The sequence below is a fragment of the Staurois parvus genome, unplaced genomic scaffold (assembly GCF_062004578.1).
Source record: "Staurois parvus isolate SC_StPar_1 unplaced genomic scaffold, SC_StPar_1.0 ptg000097l, whole genome shotgun sequence".
Classification (NCBI taxonomy): domain Eukaryota; kingdom Metazoa; phylum Chordata; class Amphibia; order Anura; family Ranidae; genus Staurois; species Staurois parvus.
The window spans coordinates 8797402-8817029 of record NW_028317893.1 but is presented as its reverse complement, the minus strand read 5'-3'; positions in this window follow the sequence as shown (position 1 = coordinate 8817029).

Here is a 19628-nt window from a genome sequence, read left to right as displayed (position 1 = left end):
TCCCCCAAGAGGCAATTGGATATTCTCTAGATCAATTTTATCTATAAATATTAGTATGCAGTTTTATTATGTGCATTTAGGAAAGAAGCAGGGCCTTTTTTAAAACATTCAACCGAATTTCCCATAACCAACTCTTAATAGAGTCTATTCCACATTTTCACAGCTTACTGTAAAGAAGCCTTTCCATATTTGGAGATTAAATCTCTTTTCCTTCAGACGTAAAGAGTGACCCCTTCTCCTCTGTGATGACCTTAGGGGAAATAACTCTATTCTGAGTTTACATAGAAACATAGAAAAGTGACGGCAGTAAAAGACCAAGTCGTCCATCGAGTGTGCCTGTTTTTTTGGTTTGTTTGTTTTTGCTTTTGGGGGGGTTGTTTTTTTTGTTGTTTTGGGGGTTCTTTGTTTACTTTTTTGTCTGAATATAGATCTGTGCTTGTCCCATGCATGTTTGAAGCTATTTACAGTTGACTGGCTCACTACCTTTGCTGGAAGTTTATTCAAAGTATTAATTTACTCTTTCAGTAAAATAGTACTTTCTGAGATTAATTTTGAACTTTCGTCTAGTTAGTTTAAGGTCATATCTCTGTGTTCTTGATTTTGGTTTCATGTTGCCCTCTTGAACCTTATTCACCTCCTTGATGTATTTAAAGGTTTCAATCATGTCTCCCCTTTACCTTCTTTCCTCCAAACTGTACATGTTAAGTTCCTGAAGTCGCTCTTGATATGTTTTATCCCCCAGACCTTTCACCATTTTTGTTACTTGTCTCTGGACTCATTCTATCTTATCAATATATTTTTGTAAGTGAGGTCTCCAGAATTGGACACAGTATTCTAAATGACGTCTAACTAAAGATCTCTATATAGGGGAACCAGGACCTCCTTCCTCCTGCTGGTGATCCCTCTAGTGATGCATCCTTGTATTCTATTTGCTTTCCCCACTGCCTTGCCACACTGTTTACTCATTTTGCAATCATCTGCAATTTCTTTCCCCTAGTACGAAAAGTACTGTAATGCTGGCCGACACTGTACCCCCAATGTTGTACTCTCTCAAGGGATTCTTTTTCCCTAGGTGCATTATTTTACATTTAGAAACATTGAACTGCAGTTTCCACTCTTTTGACCAATCTTCCAGCAATGCGAAATCAGCAAAAATACATACCTTACCCAACAAACATTTAATTATATCACATGCATATAGATTAAAAAGAACAGGACCTAGTACAGAGCCTTGTGCTACACCACTAGTGACTTAATCTCCTATTCTCAAGAGAGAATAAATTCAGTTCCTCTAATCTTTCCTTATAGCTGAGTTCCTCCATGCCTCTTACCAATTTGGGTGCCCTTCTCTGCACTTTCTCCAGTACCCTGATATCCTTTTTGTGAACTGGTGCCCAAAACTGAACAGCATATTCCAGATGAGGTCTTAATAACAATTTGTACAAGGGTAAAATTCTCTCTCTCTCTCTCTCTCTCTCTCTCTCTCTGCAGCCCATACCTCTTTAATACAAGAAAGGATTTTGCTTGCTTTGGAAACCACAGCTGGGCATTGCATACCATTATTCATCTTATTATCTACCAGAACACCCAGATCCATCTCCACCATTGATTCCCCCAGTTGTACTCCTCCTAGAATGTATGATGCATGCATAGTTTTAGCCTCCAAGTGCGTAACTTTACATTTATTAACAGTAAACCCTATTTTCCACACAGTTTCCCAATCAAACAATACAATGAAGTCAGCTTGTAAGTTGCAGATATCCTGTAAGGACGTTATTGAACTGCACAACTTAGTGTCATCTGCAAAGACTGAAATGGTGCTTTTGATCCTGGACTCGATATCCTTTATAAATATATTAAAAGTAAGGGTTCCAACACTGAACCTTTGGGTACACCACTAATAACTGTGGTTATTCAGCTGGTTTTCAAACCATTTACAAACTGATTTTTCTAAGCCTGTAGATTTTACCTTACACATTAGATGTGTGTGGGAAACTGTGTCAAACACTTTTGCAAAATCCAAGTATTCTATGTCCATAACCAGTCCTTTGCCTAAGGGTTTGCTTACCTCTTCATAAAAAGAAATCAGATTTGTTTGACAACTTCTGTCTTTCAAAAATCCATGCTGACTTTTGTTTAAAATGTTTTTTTCCAGCAAAAACAAATCTTCTGTATGTAGTCTTTTATTTAACTCTCCAGTATCTTCCCAACTATAGAAGTTAAACTCACATATCTATAGTTACCTCATAAAGACATTGACTCCATTTTTAAATATTGGCACCACATTGGCTTTACAGCAGTCCAGCAGTACTTTAACTGTCATTAAAGAGTCTCTAAAAAGTAGAAACAATGGCTTTGAAATGACAGAGCTCAATTCTTTAAGGACTCGTGGGTGTATGCCATCTGGTCCAGGTGCTTTATTTACCTTTATTCTGTCTAAATATTTCAGGACCATATCAATTTTGAGCCATTGTGGATCATTTGAGGCTGTATCAATATCATCCCCATTATGGACTTGAGCTCCCCCATGCTCCTTTGTATATACAGAGCTGAAAAAGATATTTAATAATGTTTTTCACTTTGTCCCCAGTCACCCACTCCAGATTATTTTGTAAACGGTGCAAATGCTCAGACCTGACCTTTTTACTATTAATATATTTCAAGTATTTCTTTGAGTTTGTCTTACTCTCTTTTGCAATATGTCTTTTTTTGTTTAATTTTGCAGCCTTGATTTCCTTTTTACATATTCTGTTATATTCCTTGTAACATTTAAATGATGATAGCGTTCCTTCATTTTTATATTTTTTAAAAGTGCTTTTCTTATTGTTTATAGCATTTTTAACTTTGGCTGTGAGCCACCTAGATTTTAATTTTAGCCTTTTAAGCTTATTGCCCACGGGAGTATAGTTTGCAGTTTGTTTGCATACAGTGGTTTTGAAGAATTCCCATTTCTGCTCTGTTTTCATTTATGCCAATATTCCCTCCCAGTCTATGTTCTGGAGAGCAGCCCTTAGCCTTGGAAAATTTGCTCTCTTACAGGTAAGTGTTTTAATCTTTTCAGTGTATGTTTGTTGTTTACAACTAACATTAAATTAAATCATGTTATGATCACTGCTGTTCTTTTATATGAACATTAGTAATAATGGTCTGAGATTATCAGGTTCAGCAGAGCATCATTTCATTCAGGCCTCTATGAACTGTACCATAAAATTGTCTTGTAATAGATTTATACATTTTTGTCCTTTAACTGTAGTGCCAGTACTCCATTTAATTTCAACATAGTTAAAATTTCCAATTATAATCCCTGTGCCAGCCCTTTCTATCTGTGCAAGGATCTGAGTCTCCACCTCCCTAATAACATTGGGTTGCCTATAACAAACTATAGTGCTTAACTTTGTAGTACTCTCAACCATGTGCTTTAGCCTCAACACACTCTCCATCAACTAGGTCCTCTTTTACACTCGCTTTGAGATCACTTCTCACATAGAGACAGGCACCACCACTTTTTCTTTTTACACTGTTTCTCCGAAAGAGAACATAGCCAGGAATATTAACAGTCCAGTCATGTGAGGAATGAAACCAAAATTCAGCAATACCAATTAAATCAAAGTTCTCTTCATGCGCCAAAGCTTCCAACTCTCCTATTTTGCTTGTCAGACTTTTGGCATTGATGAACAATACTTTATTATGTTGTTACATTTTGCATGCATATTTTGCAGATTTTTTATTTTAGTATAAATAGTACCATTTCCAATAAACATTAACACAGGAGCAAGGGCGGACTGACCATTTGGAAACTCAGGCACTGCCCGAGGGCCCGGGGTCAGTAGGGGGGCCCCATGAGATGTCCCTGGCCTTTTTCATAGGCTTTTTTGAGTTTGGGCAAGGACACAGGGGCCCCATGATCCCCTATTGCCCGGGGGCCCCATGAGTTGTCAGTCTGCCCCTGTACGGGAGCCTTCTCATCACCTGTCATAGCCCTCCCCCCATCTTTCCCCATTCCACCACCTACAGTGACTGACTTTTGTCTGACCTCTCTGCCCCATTGTAATCTAATTCTCTCTCCCCCCTCAATCCTAGTTTAAATACTCCTCCAGCCTTCCCATAAACCTCTCCGCAAGAACATCAGACTTCCCTCAATTTAGGTGCAAACCATCTTTAGCATATAGGTTGTACCCCAATGAACAGTCAGTCCAGTGTTCTAGAAACCCAAATCATTACATCTTACACCAGGTCTTTAGTCATGCATTCAGTTCTCAATTTCAAAATCAATTGTGAACTTTTTTTTAAAGTGGTATTAAAAAATAGCAAACATGTCATACCTACCTGCTTTGTGCAATGGTTTTGCACAGAGCAGCCCCTCCTCTTCTCGGGTCCTCCACAGTGCATCGGGCCCCTCCCTCCTATAGCTTGCTATAAGGGTACCCAAGCAGGCTCCCTCTCGAGCCACTGGCCTACATTTATATTGACACACAGAGCTGCGGCTTGGCCCCTCTCCCTCTTTCTTTTTATTGGCACACTGGCTGTGATTGACAGCAGCTGGAGCCAATGGCTCCCCTCTGCTGTCTCAGCAGATGAGGAGGGAGAGTCCCCGAAGAGCCAAGGCTCTTGTGCACATTGCTGGATTGTGATGGGGGTTAGGTAAGTATTGGAGGGATTGGGGCGGGCTGCTACACACAGAAGGTTTTTTATCTTCATGCATAGAATGCATGAAAGTAGAAAAACCTTGAGCCTTTACAACCACTTTAAATCTGCATCCATTAAAATAATATTTTGTGATCCTGGTCTGAAAGTTCTTGTTCAGGTACTTCCTGTTATAAAGGGACAACATTCTGTGTCTGTCTCCTAATTGTGCACTGATGTTGTCACCCTGTTTCATGACAATCCTCATATCCTTGGATTGAAGTGGATATACCATAATGATGGCTGAAGTTACCGGCATCATCCTGGTACAAAATTTTTCAACTGGTGATGTTATTTTATGTAGATGTGATTCTAGTGGCTACTCGACCACTTCCGCAGGTGGCAAAAGAAAGTAACCCATCTATCACCACCACCGCCTTTCCAGAGCTCTCCCATCTCATTTGGCAGCCCAGGACCACTCCAATCAGGAGCATCAGCTGCAATATACAGAGAGAGGAACTGACGTTGTTTCTTCCTCCCTGTGAGATTAGAAACTGGAAGCGATGAGGATTTCCTCACTTCCATTTGCTGTCTTTTTACAAGCCCTTACAGACTTTTACAAGCATCGGGTCAAACTGATCTTGGTTTGATCAAATGCTTTGGAAGCCATAGGAGAGATCTGGGGTCTATTAGACCCCAGATCTCTGCATAAAGAGGACCTGTCCTGGCCCATTCTATCATATGGGATGTTGTTCATCCCTTGTGACAGGAATAAAGTTGATAACAAATAAAGGAACAGTGTAAAAAAAGTTTTAAATAAAATAAATAATAAAATAATATTAAAAACTTAAAGTGCCCTTGTCACTCTATGCTACCTCGCAAATGTGAACGCGTAAGTAATTCCTGCATGCATAAATGGTGATCGCACCACACATGTGAGATATTGTAGATAAATGTGAGAGCAGGAGCAATAATTCTAACACTGGACATCCTGTGTAACTCTAAACTGGTAGCCTGTAAAGGCATTTAAATCATCACCCATGGAGATTTTTAGATACCGTAGCTTAGCAAATTCCACAATTGCATGCAACTTTAAAACGTGACATGAGGGGGGCGCATGCATGACCGGCTCTGGGATAGACGCGATCTGACAGGAGCTCCGTCCACCCGCTAGCTGTCATCTCGGCTCACCCCGATCCCAAGGTCTCTAATCTTCTCTGTCAGGTCTCTTCAGAGGGCAGACCCAAATTAACATAATGCCGCGCCGCAGAAAGGCTCCGGGACAGCCAGGGAAGCTTACAAACTTCTTCCCTGCTGTCACAGCACATATCCAAGATGGCGCCGGCGGCTCCTTAAACAGCCACAGCACCTGTAACAATTTACATGCCCAGCAGTTGGATCCCAGGCTCAGAACTCTTATCCAGCGGACCCGGGTGAGTCATCTCCTCCTTTACCACCCACCACCAGCAGCCCAGCCAAATCCAGGCCCAGATTAGATACGGACCACCTGACTGACACTCAGCTTCAGCCTCAGCCTCTCCTCACGCAGATATTACCTCACACTGCTACGCCATCTCTGATAGATTCCTTCCCTGCCACTGACCAACCTATCACCAAAATAAGCATGAAGAATATGCTTCTATGTTTACGTCAAACTATACACAGCGACTTGACCTCCTCAATTTCCCAAATCTCAAATGTGATACAGCAGCAAGACCACCGACTGCGCCACATTGAAAATAAAATGAGAGAAATGGTCATAGCGCATAATGATCTGATCTACGCACACGCAGACCACAATACAGAGATTGAAAAAATAAACCTCAAATTAGCGGACCTAGAAGACCGAGCCAGACTCAATAATATTAAATTCAGAGGTATACCTGAAAATATCACTAACGACGCATTGCTCCCCTACATCTATCAATACATGAAACACCTCATTCCGTCATTCTCGGATATAGAGCTAGCTATTGATCGAGCTCACAGGATACCCAAACCATCGTTTCTCCCAGTTTCAATCCCCAGAAATGTTCTGGCATGCATCTATTTTTACCACATAAAAGAAAAATTAATGGCAGCAGCCAGGAACCCACCCCCACTCCCGCCATCACATGCAAACATCAAGCTCTTTGCTGATTTGTCAAAAGCCACATTGCTCAATCGCAAAAAGCTGATTACTATTACCAAAGCGCTCAGGAACCACGGAATAGGCTACCAATGGAGCTTCCCCACAAAACTGACCATTAAACATCACGGTGCAATCTTCACAATCAAAACCCTAGAAGCAGGCATAGACCTTCTGAAGACCTGGAATATAATACCTGCGGAACCACAACAATCCACCTCAGCTGAATGGTCCTAAATCATAACGCACTCAATCCATCTACACCACAATGCCTTGGGCACTATAATTTTGCCACTTCAAGCTAGTGAACGGCCCTTTACCGAGCATTCGCATGTTACAAAAGTGTTTTTGGTATGACCACGTTTACGGTCAATACCTGTTCACACCCCCCTGTTTTACAGTAGCAAGATCGGCTACTCTTATGACTTGCATTTTTAGAAAGTTTTTCTTACCCATCCTTACCTTCCTCCTTTCCCGCACCACCAGTCGACTGATCAACTCCATCGTTCAAATGAAAATCTTGCCACAACAAGGAAAACAATACTTAGTCCAACGACCGAACCACAAACGCACCACCCAACGTACGGAAAGACATCAACAACGACCAGAACCTTTCAACTTTTCTCAACAAATACGAAAACAACTCTCCTACTCAAGTAACTCACATGTTAACCTACAAAATGATTAAGATATCCTTGCTTAATGTACATGGCCTCAATTCCCCCTTCAAAAGATCGCTGCTCCAAAAAAAGTCCTGTTCACTCCACGCTGATGTACTCCTCCTACAGGAAACCCACTTCGCATCAACCAAGACCCCCAAGTTTCATATCCATGGATACTCACATATATTCATGACAACAAATCCCCAAAAAAATGGAGTCAATACAGCCATAAAGCATTCTGTTCAATTCCTTCACGTCTCTGAAATAGCAGACCCTCAAGGTCGTTATCACATCCTGAGCTGCAAAATCAACAACATCCCCTATACATTGGTTAATGCATACGGTCCCATTAGCAACCAAATTCAATTTTATAACAAACTCCAATCAACTATCTTCTCTCATAAGCAAGGTAGACTTATTATAGATGGAGACTTTAACGTTATTGGTAACCCACTTCTGGACTCCTCCACCAACAGACGCCCCTCCAAATATAATTTCAACCGCTTTCTACATGACCATGATCTCTACGATATCTGGCGATGCAAACATAGCACAGAAAAGGATTACACATACTACTCCCTTTCTCATCTATCATACTCCAGAATTGACTTCTTCATCACAGATAAATGGACTCTTCAACACGTAATGTCTTCCAACATTGGAAATATATCTTGGTCAGATCACGCTCCAATCAGCTAACCTTAGATAGCAATCAACATTCTCCAATCCCTCGTCTCTGGAGACTGAACTCAGCGATACTGAACAACCCTGATGATAAAAAACATTTACTAGATGCACACAACATATTTTTTGAATGCAACGATACATCTGATATTTCTATCACCACATTGTGGTCCGCTTGCAAAGCATACATGAGAGGTATTCTTATACAATTAAACTCCCGCATTACTAAACAGCGAACACAACAAATTGTCCAACCCATGACTTCCATTAGTCAAAAAGAAGAAATTAACAAAAAAAATCCAAATCCCTCCACTTCCACGTCCCTAGCCGTAGACAGAACTAAACTCCAAGCCCTTCTATAAATATGACCTTAATCTATTAAAAACTAAATCAAAATTCTACTCCTTGGGCAATAAAGCTAACTCCTTTTTAACAAAATTAATCAAACAACGACACCTTAAATCTAAAATCTCCTCAATTCAACACCCAACTACCCATACCTCTCTCACAAACCCGCAAGATATAGCTAATGCTTTCGCAACATATTATCAAAAACTTTACAATCTCAAATCAGACCCAAACACAACACAACCAACGATCGCTTCCATACAAAAATTTCTAAGCTCTGCGAAACTCCCCCAACTTACTCCATCACAACTTGCATCTATATCCAAACCTATATCTCCTTCGGAGATAGAAAAGGTCATCAAAACTTTACCCCAGAATAAATCTCCAGGAAATGATGGTTTCACCAAAGAGTTTTACGAAATTTTTGCTCCTGACCTTTCTCCATACCTGACCAAGCTCTTTAATCACACTTCCTCTATAGGAGAATTCCCCAAATAAATGTTACAATCTATAATCACCACAATCCCTAATCTATCGTACTGTCATTATTCACACTTTGGCAGCAGCCAAAATTAATATCACCAAACTATGGAACACCACTAAAATTCCCTCCATCAACTCATTATTAACAGACCTCAATTTCCAATGTGATATGGAAAGAAGATCAGCCCTAAACAACTCCACATATGACACATTCAAATTTCAATTGTCCTGTTGGTTACAAAATCCAAACTGTGAAATCCAGATAAGTCAATTTTTGTTTAACATTTAGACCCCTACCTCTAGACTGGTGCACTTTCTCCCTCCCCCTTCCCCCACCCCCTCCCCATTACTACTCACACTCCCTTCCTTCACCCCCACATTGTAACCTACTCACCTCAACACAGTTCAGATCTATCATAACATACCTCTCATGACTATGCATCATACTTATATACAATTCCCAGCCAATTGGTGGGGATTTTACAACAAAATAATATGTAATTGTCATACCTACTATGAACCGTATTGAATTACTCTGTTATGTCAAAATCCTTTTAATAAAAATTATTAAACATAAAACGTGACGTGATAAGTATCTGTTTACTTGGTGCAAAATAACCTTTTATATTTTACCAAAAATAGGTATTATACCGTGTGACCTGAAAAATTGCAACACCCACAATTTTACTCTTTATGGCCTCTGCTTAAAAATAAATAAATATATATATATATATATGAATATATATATATATATATATATATATATATATATATATAAAAAATGTTTGGGGATTCTAAGTCATTTTCTAGGAAAAATACTGATTTTTACATGTATGTGAGAAGTGTCAGAATTGGCCCAATATTAAAGTATTTCAAATTAATTTTACATCTGTTGTAAGGAGAAGAAAATAGTCACTTTGCAAAGTAATTGTTCATTTAGATTAGTGAATATGGCAAAGCTAAATTAATTTTGACCACTAAATTATGTGTCAAGAGAAATTTTAAAAATATTTTGAATGGATGATTGAAGTGAACAGAACAAGTCTTCTGGTATGTAGCCTCCTTGGCGGTATTCCTGAGTGTAGCTCGGGGTAACATTTCTGTACCACAAACGGTAACCCCGAGCTACACTCGGGAATACCATGCAGCACTGCTCCGGCATTTGTTCTTCACTTACCTTACCCTGCGCTCCTGCAATGTGTCCCCTGCAGCGTCCCCGGCCATCTCCTCCGGCCGATGCCGGCATCCAGCTTCTGTGTCCTGTCCCTGTGACGTCGGGACGTACGGGCGCCGCTGGCGGCGGGAAATTTAAAAATTTTAAAAAACGTCTTTTTTTTTTTTTTACATTTTACATAGTAAAACATTGCTGTCTCAACCAATTTCACATACATTTTGTCCCTAATGCTTTGTCCTGCGCCCTACCTGCATTTTGTCTGTTCTTTCTGCCTGGAAACTGAGAAATGTCTATGGCGTCAAAAAGTGTCCCTTTAGGTGAAAAGCGGTTTAGATCAGCTAGGAGAACAGCGATAGTAAATCAGAACCACTTGCAGAATTGAGTGATAATGATTCGTGGGGGAAATTCGTCATCAGACACTGAAAACGATTCTGCGACTTTGCTCAGCGATGTGCGAACTTGGCGCTATATTTCACATTTCAGTGTTTTTGGTTTGATTATATTATTGAATTAAATTTATTATTATTATATTATTAATTTTTATGATTATTTATTAAATTATAATTTATGATTTCGTGTTTCAAGTTTTAGAATTTCTGGAATGTTTACTAGACTCTTGTTCGGACAGATTTCAGTGAGTTATTCCTAAGAATTACAGGCCTAAAATAAAAAAAATACGTATTTCCATGCAAAAAAATGTACCGCTTTCAGCACCAAAAATCGGAAAGAATCATACCGCCAAGGAGGTTAAACAAAAGTGACAATTCACTTTGCAGAGTGTGAAATTCTCTACTCCTGATTGCTACTATAATTAAAATATTTACATACACTAGCAATGGTTTGGGTCAATAGTTTATATGTAGAAATATATATTTTTAAGTATGGGTCGCTGGGCACTGTCATTTGGAACATGTACCTATGGAAAGAAAAGATTCATAAAAATACTTCAGCAGGAAGAGGGTCTTTTAATGCAACCTTGAAAATACACAACCTATTTAAATAACATGCTTGCTCTAAAGTTTCACATTACATTATGTTACACAACAATAAGATGCAACTCTTTAAATGTGATATTTAAAAAAAAAGAAGGGAAAAATGGCATGAGGTTCCTCTAAAATGTTAACCAGATTTTATTCAGGCATGCAGCCTGGGTGACCAGGAAAAGGAGAACAATGTACGTGTACCTCTCCCCTTCATGAACCACACTAGGCCACATGCCTTTCAACACTGCAAAGGTACCTCAAAAGGGAGTGTGGCAAAGCCTTCCACCTTGGAAAGCACCTTGTTCCCATGTTGAGGGACAAGGACTTCTTCTTCCCAAAGAGATATAGTGGTTTGTGAGAGGGGACTTATTGGAATCTGAAAATGAGCTCCAGATATCCACCACTCCCCAAGGGAATTAGTATGGGGTACATTATTATGTCTTATTACTCTCTCCCAAAAAAGTGAAAATATAAATAAACATACCATCACCATGACAAAGCCCTTTTATTAAAAAAATACAAATAATTTCATTCAATGTAAATCCAGTGTCAATCAATATCGTCCTGCATCAATCAAGAAGACCAACTGCCTGACGATGTTGCCTGCCTCACAGCCGCTGCAAAATTATAGAAATTCCAGTGGTGCTGGAATGTAAACAAGAGCGCTGGTGACCCCAGGTGAAGTAAATTGATCAAATATAGTCATGGCCATGTTTAGTCATTGATGTCCCCAAGATTGTTGTTTTGTTTACATGCTAGAAGCTAGAAATTTGGGATTGCAAACCAGGAACAGGTTGGATTTGGGTCAAACATACATTTATCATGAATCCAAAGCTCATCCCTGCTTACCATTGCTAATTTTTATTGCTGTGCAAATGTTTATATTCAAATTGTTTGCACCAATACCAGAGACCTTTGGGAATTGAGGACTAACTTAAGGTAACTATACTGTTCATATTGCAAAGGAAATTTCACTTCTTTTTTTATAATTAACAGTTTTTATTGATTTTCACATGTATATACATACATTACATTTGAAAGAGAAACAAGAGAAACAGGCACATCGATGGTAGAAATCTGCAAGGGTACAGAACATATAATGTCACAAAATAACAGGAGAAGCTGTTAAATCCGTACATTTTGAGCAGGTTGAGAAGAAATAAAGACATTGCATGGGTTCCATACTGCCTCAAACACAGCAATCGAACAAGCGTGTAGAAATTGCACTTCTAAGTGAATGAGCTAAGTGAATGAGGTCAAGCTCTGCTGACTTGCATCATTTAATCTAATGCAAGAAAAAATGCTGTATTTATTTACATATTTATTTGCATACAATTCAGTATTCTTTACAAAGTGAAATTTCACCACATTCACTAAGTTCTGGGGAAAATTCCCTTGTGTGCAACTTCCTTTGAAAAGTGAACAGCTAATTGTCTTTAGCAAAAGTCACCCCTTTATGTTCAATTTGCAATTTTTTTTCCACAATAATGTTCCCCTTTCTACTTGAAACCTTGACATGACCTTACAGTCCACATTATACTATACTTTTTCTCTGAATGGAAGCTTGAGGTAAGCAAAGATTATAAAATAAATAAAGGCCAGCTAGCAGGGTGACATCCATCAAAAATATAGGAATAATTTCAAATATCCTCTGTTCCTTTAGCAAACTCTGTGACAATGACTCAAAACACTTGTGGTATCCACTTACCCACCCTTCAAATACATGGCAATAAAAAGAAAATATATATACCTTTGGTTTGTAAAACTAATAGAGTAGCTTATGCTGCAACATTTTCTTTCTTACTTGCAATTTCAATTGATCATTGATAGGTGACAGGCATTCTAAAAAGCTTTTTAGAAGAAGCTTCAGTTTCTTCAGGTGACAAATTTGGTTTGGGGATGTTTTGTTATGCTATGTATTGTGTACATATTACTTTTGTTATAATAAAAATATAAACCATCAATTTAAATGTAAACCAAATAATGTTTGTTCATTTAGTGTCTATGTTGTTGTTGTTTGGTAAATATATTTAAATTGCAAAACTATAATTATTTTTTAGGCTTCTGGGTAAGATATTTGTTAAAACAGATGATTATTACATGTGCAGTGATGCAGAGAGATACAAACACACACAACACATAACCACAATTTTTTAAAATATTTTAATTTTACAATGTAAAGAGAACGTTAAAATGTAGAGATCCTTTTAATTTAAAGGAGAAGTTCACCTTTAAAAAAAAAAAAAATGTGTATGTTTTGCAGGTTAAAAAATGTGCATTTATTATTTATTTTTTAAAGGGCCTGCATTACATTGCACTTGCGACAAGCAAATCACAGGTGCAATCTCAGGCTCCCTAAAAATTTTAGGAAACCATCAGCTGCAATGGTTGTCAATACTTGTAGGCATTCATTCACAGGAAACTGTGAATGAATTAAAAAATGTGGGTGTGTGGTTGGAGCCCTACATGTTCTTTCTATTTTCAAATTGTGACAGTGGATCCGGGGAGAAGATCCCCCATCCAATGTCACATGGAGGGGGGAATCAGGTTGAGAGGCTACAGATGGCAGGGCATGTTACATGTTCCACCTTAAAAAGGATGGAACATCTAACATATTCTGAAGGTGAACTTATCCTTTAGCCACTTGCCCTCCTGAGGATTTACTCCCCTTCCTGACCAGGCCATTTTTTGCATTATGGCGCTTCGTTACTTTAAGTGACAATTGCGCGGTCATGCAACGATGCACTCAAATGAAATGTACGTCCTTTTTTCCCACGAATAGAGCTTTCTTTTGGTGGTATTTTATCTCCTGTGTGGTTTTTATTTTTTGCGCTATAAAAAGAAAAAGACTGACAATTTTGAGAACAAAAACAATATTTTTGACTTTTTGCTATTAAACATGTCCTGTAAAACATTTTTAAAAAATCAAATTTCGTCATAAATTTAGGCCAAAATGTATTCTGCTACATGTCTTTGCTGGGATTTTTTTTTTAATTTTTACTAGTAATGACTGCGATCAGCGACTTATAGTGGGACTGCGGGACATTTTGACACTGGGGGGAACTGACTTGGTGTCACTGACAGTGATCGGTGCAAATAAAAAGCACTGACACTGTATTAATGTCACTGGGCAGGAAGGGTTAACATGTAGGGCGATCAAAGGGTTAACTGTGTGTTGTGTGCTGTTTTACTGTGTGTGTGTGTGTGTGTGTGTGTGTGTGTGTGTGCTTCACTGTAAGCACACTGCTATGCATTGCTCTGCTATGAAAGTCATGCATAGCAGAGTGCAGGAGCTGACAGGGGAGGGAACTGTAATGTTTACTTGTAGTTCTCTCCCTCCATCGGTAATGCTCCTCGATCACCGGGTGCTAGCGAGTAATCACCGGCAGGGACCCAGTGACTAACAGCTGAGTCTGCATATAGTGGAGTGGGTAGGGTGCACATGAGCAAATGCAAAACCATGTATATATATATATATGTGATTTTGCGCACCTGTGCCACCCTGTAGCATTGTTACTGCTATAGGGCAGACGGGAAGCTGTTAAGGTAGAAGTATATAGTATTTTGTGTAGTGTGTACTTGAGAGATGTCTCTGTCCCTTCTCTACCTGTCAGTGAGTTTTAAAATATAAGCTTATATTGGGGGAGATTTGCTAAATCTGCAACACTCAGAATTTGGTGCAGCTGTGCATGGTATCCAATCAGATTCTAACCTCAGCTTGTTCAATTAAGCTTTGACAATAAAACCTGAAAGCTGATTGGTTTCTATGCAGAACTTCACAAAATTTTGCACTCTACAGCGTTAGTAAATTAACTCCATTGTGTCTTTAGCAAGATATGCTGCTAATCAGTTTTTGGTGATAAAATGTACCACTGGGCCATATTTCTCAGGCCACGTCAAAATCCCGATGGCCATTGTTATGTAAAATTTCATTAAGCCTAATATGTATTGAACTGCCCCCACCCCTCTTCATGTCCTGTCCACTCCAGTTACTTCAAAATCTTGCTGGTCATTGTTCTGTAAAGGTTCATTGCGCCTAATTCTAATGGTGTTATTAACTGATTTGAGCATTTTTAGTGGGGTACTTCCAATAGTAATACTCAAATGCATTCCTCCTGTTTCTATTGGCCTTTCCAGCTTCTGCTTTGAGCTCAACTGTACAATGAAATCACTAATTGCATGCTGTGCTGCTGGGAGCAGGTGACAAAGTGTTCTCCTAAAGGAGAACAGAAAGTAATAAAAATTTGTTAGAGGTTGCCCGCTCTTTCTAAAATGTAAAAAAAAGGTTGTTCTGAAATTCTACTGTAATTGTTGTCTGGCCAATTAAGACTTTACTTCTTCAAAATAGGATGGGGTTCAGTGTGGTTGTAATGATTTGTTTGAATAAGATTACGGTGTTTGAAGGTCATCCATCTATTTAAGATAGCTTCCCATATGAATGGAAATCTTACTGAATTTAATCCAATAATCTGTGTACAAACAAAAATATAAAGCTTCAGGGATATGTGTTTGTTATGGTTTCATAAACCCTGAGATCTTGAATATAGCTGATCAATATAATATTTGGATTTAATTTTCTATAGGATTTCCCTCCAGGTATACTTGATTGATTTTTAATGCAATTTAATATACTTGCAAATTATTGGACATAATTCCAAAAACCATTCATAGAGCAGGTATGATGATTTCTCCTTGTGCCCTTGTTCTTTCAATATAAACGTGACTATTTTAGACTGAATTTTATTATCTGGAGAAGTAACATACATTTGTGATACAGTTTCTGCATTATAATATCACTTTATTTTTATGAAATTAAGCCTCATAATATAACTGATCATGAGTATAAATTAAAAGAGTACAAAATGTTAGTTAAATAATCAGTGATATTTATTATTACTAAAAATAAGTACTTTATTCTAGTTTTTTTGCTATTTTTTTTATAACTTTTAATTTTATTAAGAATTGAAATAATCTTGAAAACTTTTAACTAATGTGATTGTTTCCAAAAATAACACTAATTTTACTGACAGAGGTATACATGGAAATTAAGTTTTCCAATACATTTTGACATTTTTAGTTTTCTGGGTTATGCCTTTTTATACAATATTTTACACAAAATGATGCTATGGGTATGTTCAACTTTTCTCAAACTAAAAAATGTTCAGAATTTCAAGAAGAAAAAAACATTTAACTTGTAAATATCTTAACAATTCTTACAACCAGTAGGCTGTGACACTTGTGTAGATGTATTTTCTGTTAGTTGAAATCCTTCTCCATCAATGTCCCTCCACCCTCTACCACCAGAATGTTCCATAACTACAGTTTTATGAATGGAAGACAGGTGGAATATTGAAAGGTAAGCCCCATTCATTGATCCTGGTTCTTTCATAGAAGCTGTATTATGGCTTCTATGAACGAAGAAGCTGATCAGAAAGGTCAGGCACAGTCAGGTACTCCTGATTTTAAACCTGTCACTGCTCCCTCAGTTTTATTAACTCCTGTGGCACTGGAAGGGTACGACATTGGAGATGGGGAGGGGGTGTTGATGGATTTTACCAGAAGAGACATCAGCACAAGAGACATATCCTACTGGCTGTAAGAAATGTCTCTTGTGCTATTTTTTTATTCTGAATGCTCTTAGGCTTTAACTTTTTCCTGCTAATAAGGAATGTCTTTATTTCAATAGATTGCATAGAAAATAAAATAATGTTTGCAAGACAATATCAGCATAGAAAAAAATACAATATAGTATGTATTATATTATTATCTTAGAGCAGAACTTTAACAACTTGATGAAGATCATGTTCTTTGCAAGGAACATAAATTCCACATTAATAACTATGCTGCCAAAATTAGACTGTGCTGTAAATTACCTCTACAATTGTTCCTGTTTCTCCCTGCTGGAGAATGCCATTTTGCTGAAGTCCAAAGCCCCTGAACAGCAGTAAATATCATGCTGTCAGCAGATTGGCTTCTAGTGCCTCTAATTTTCATCACAGTGTCACAAAATATTGAGCAACTGAGCATGTGCAGAGCAGGGTGAGACAGTGTTTAATTGGATTTTAAAAAGGGTCCATCATAAAGTGATCTAGCATGACTTAACTAAAGTTCTACTTTAAGAAATGAAGTAATCACCAAATAAGCAGGCCCTTAGCAAAAATGCTCCTTTGCTTTACTAACTTGTATCAGGCAAAGGAAATCTGTTGGCCCCATTTGGAAAATGTTTAGATGCAAATAATGTGTATCAAATGAATCATGTACAAATTTTGAAAAAGTTTTCAAGTAATAACAGCACATCTGATGCTCATGATCTTAGATCAACTGCATCTCTTGCAAATACTGGGTTGGTTTTTATCTCTAAATACCAATACTAGACAATTGAATTTTTTCCACTTGACTTGATTGCCTTCTATAACAGACCACATCATCTTCCGGCTAAGAAAATTTCTGTAAATAATGCAAAAGCCTGAAAAAGCTTCTAAAAAAGCCATTACAGTACATGCATAATGTGATTTATTCAATCTCACTGTAGTCAATGATTGTGATGTGTAAAAACCCAGAACATTTTCATAACTTTAATGGATTTTAGAAAATATTTGACTGCAGTTGTTTTAGTACTCAATACATTTCATGTTCTTACAATTAACTTGAAGGTACTGTACATTAGGTAAAGATGGAAAATCATACTAAAAAAGCATATAGGAAATACAGCCTATCTGTCCACAGCTTCTATTTTTTTTAAATTCAGCTTTTAATATAGTGTTCTTGGACATACCACTGCCAACAAATTCTCATTGCTAGACTTCTAGTGCTCTTGAAAAACTATTTTTACTGCATTTCAATGAGAAGCTTGGCTTCCTTAAATACATCGCATTTGCCACTAATATGCCCATTAGTTCTAGGAGCACTATAATGCTCTGATGTTTCTGTCTGCTTCTCTTTCACTATTCCTAGCCACCTTTCTTCTTTTGTGTCCTCTTCTACTTTTTCCTGACCCTCCTAGTTTCCTGTAACCTGTTTTCTTGTAAGTTCACCACCAACACTTTCTCTGCCAATGTATCTTCTTTATCTGGCCTAATTCAGTCATTTTTTAGGCTGGTTACCTTTTGCTATCCTGTCCTGAATCTTAGTTTGCATATCAGAGCAACCTCTGCTGAAAGGTAGACTAAATTATCTTCCTGATTCACCATAGTTCTGTGTTTAGTTAATAGTATTAGAAATTCACATATTAATGTTTATAAATGTAAATTCTTATGAGCTACTATGGTGTATTACTTTAGGTGAAATATATAAATAAAATCTGCCAGATATTTTAATATAACATTGTGTGTTTGATATTTGTGCAAAAATTAAACTAATAAGCAAATAATTGAGTATATAAATAAATAAATGAGTGGGTTGCCTATACTATACACATACTAATACCATTGTGTCTAAACAAATCAAACACCTGTTGTGTCACGCTCCACTATCTAATTCACAAACTAATTCATATATATTGTGCTCCTTCACCAGTTGTGCTCTCACCTGACGTATATGACCAAACCGTTATGTGAGGTCACACAAGCATGTGTTCCTTTACTTCTGAGCCCAATTAAAGAGACATATATATATATATATATATATATATATATATGACTTAGTGGACTATATTTGTTTGGTAATATACCATTAGAAGACACCATAGGATCACAGATTTTTTGAAGATATGCATGCAGCACTAGCATGATTGCAATATCACGTCGTGGAAATTTATTAGGACTCAGTCACTTGATATTATTTGTTTGCAATATATTTTATTTAATTAATTCATTTAATATATGTATATTCAATATACTAATAGTGGAGCGCAAATAATTGAGTATATAAATGAATAAATAAATAAATAAATAAATGAGTGGGTCGCCTACACTATACACATACTAATACCACTGTGTCTAAACAAATCAAAAACCTGTGGTGTCGCGCTCCACTATCAGTATATTAAATATACATATAATGAATTTATTAAATATAATATATTGCAAACAAATAACATCAAGTGACTGAGTCCTAATAAATTTCCACGGCGTGATATTGCAATCACGCTAGTGCTGCATGCATATCTTCCAAAAATGTGTGATCCTATGGTGTCTTCTAATGGTATATTACCAAACAAATATAGTCCACCAATTCATATATATTGTGGTCCTTCACCAGTTGTGCTCTCACCTGACGTATATGACCAAACCGTTAAGTGAGGTCACACAAGCATGTGTCCCTTTACTTCTGAGCCCAATTACAGGGATATATATATATATATATATATATATAACTTGGTGCACTATATTTGTTTGGTAATATACCACTAGAAGACACCATAGGATCACAGATGTTTTTGAAGATATGCATGCAGCACTATCGTGATTGCGCTGTGGAAATTTTTTAGGACTCAGTCACTTGATATCATTTGTTTGCAATATATTTCATTTAATTAATTCATCTAATATATGTATATTTAATATACCGATAGTGGAGCGCAACAGCACAGGTTTTTCACATAT